This window comes from Limulus polyphemus, unplaced genomic scaffold, assembly GCF_000517525.1.
Source record: "Limulus polyphemus unplaced genomic scaffold, Limulus_polyphemus-2.1.2 Scaffold10331, whole genome shotgun sequence".
NCBI lineage: Eukaryota > Metazoa > Arthropoda > Merostomata > Xiphosura > Limulidae > Limulus > Limulus polyphemus.
Genome location: NW_013675941.1, coordinates 4,137 through 5,937, shown reverse-complemented (window position 1 = coordinate 5,937; position 1,801 = coordinate 4,137). Strand labels below are relative to the sequence as shown.

Sequence of the window (1,801 nt, the reverse complement as noted above, 5' to 3'; positions counted from 1 at the left end):
GTAGATGTGAAGAGAGACAACAACTCTGTGACAGTTGTAGGGAGCAGTTTGAGTGTAGGTGTGAAGAGAGACAACAACTCTGTGACAGTTGTAGGGAACAGTTTGAGTGTAGGTGTGAAGAGAGACAACAACTCTGTGACAGTGGTAGGGAGCAGTTTGAGTGTAGGTGTGAAGAGAGACAACAACTCTGTGACAGTTGTAGGGAGCAGTTTGAGTGTAGGTGTGAAGAGAGACAACAACTCTGTGACAGTGGTAGGGAACAGTTTGAGTGTAGGTGTGAAGAGTACCACTGTCGCAGAGTTGTTGTCTGTCTCTCTTCACACCTACACTCAAACTGTTCCCAAACAACTCTGTGACAGTGGTAGGGAGCAGTTTGAGTGTAGGTGTGAAGAGAGACAACAACTCTGTGACAGTGGTAGGGAACAGTTTGAAGTGTAAGTGTGAAGAGAGAGAATATCTCTGTGAGATTGGTGAGGAACAGTTTAAGTGTAAGTGTGAAGAGAGAGAATATCTCTGTGACAGTTGTGGGGAACAGTTTGAAGCGTATATGTGCTTCCTGTAAGGACAACGGATGAATTAAGTAGAGTTTAACACTACGTGCAGACGAAACGCTTCTTAATCAGCGACGTTTTCTACACGATGATAATTTCTTCTGGATGGTTGTTTAAAAGCACAACCATGATGCATCAAACTGCTGGAGAATCTAAGCATAATAAAATTTGTATTTGAAGTACTTTAAAATGCTGTTAGTGTTAATTAATTCCAAACATTACGATAATTAAAACTGGTTGTAAGTATCAACTGAAGCCAAATCTTCTACATAGCAGAAGAACGAGTCCTGTAGTCTACAAAAAAACATATGTGATAAAAATAGACGCCTCTGTTTACTCAAGGATTGGTTTGTTTTGAATTTCGCGCAAAGCTACACGAGGGCTATCTGCATTAACAGTCCCTAATTTAACAGCGATAGACAAGAGAGAAGGCAACTAGTCAACACTACCCACCGCCAACTCTTGGGCTACACTGTTACGAACGAATAGTGGGATTCACCGTCACATTATAACGCCCCCACGGCTGAAAGGGTGAGCATGTTTGGTGTGACGGGGATTCGAACCCGCAAAATTGCGAGTCGAGCACACTAGACACCAGGCCATTTATTCGATGTGAGTCTGTGAGATCGAAACCCATCATCGGACATGCTTTCCCTTTCAGCCGTGGAGGCATTATATTATGACAGTCAATCACTTCAAAATTACGGTCAGCTTTGCACAAAATTTAACAAACAAACAAAAATTCATTTTAAGAATTGACCTTTTTGTCAAAATGTAAGCGGTCTGTAGTTTCAATGGTTACTTACTCTTCAGTAGTAAGATTTCTTATAGCAAAGCCGCATCGGGCTATCTGCTGTGTCCATTGAGAGGAATCGAACCCCTGATTTTAGCGTTGTAAATCCGAAGACTTACCGCCGTCCCTCCGGGGGGGGGGGACAGGAAGAATAGTCTTAGAAGAATTTGACAAACCAAATAAGAAGAAAAATAACAGTCTGAATTTAATAAATTATAGACACAAATAATTTGACTAACAATTTAAAGTCGTTTTTATCAATGATTTTTAACATAGCTAAGGCACGAAGATTTTTTGTATTAAAATAAACCAATATCTTAAAATAAAATATACATTAATGATTGCAACTTCGTAGCGCCGAATGATACGTTTATCTTAAAAACTCTAGCTGGATAATTACACTTTCTAACAGTTAATAGCAGAGTATTTCCAAATTACAAATAACATATTTAAACTA

General features: G+C 39.6%; 1 protein-coding gene across 3 annotated transcripts in view; it reads right to left on the bottom strand.

Moving 5' to 3' along the window:
- LOC106476341 (ADP-ribosylation factor-like protein 4A) overlaps window positions 1-1,801 on the bottom strand; it is a 15,226-nt gene that overhangs the window by 10,862 nt on the left and 2,563 nt on the right. The window lies entirely within an intron of this gene.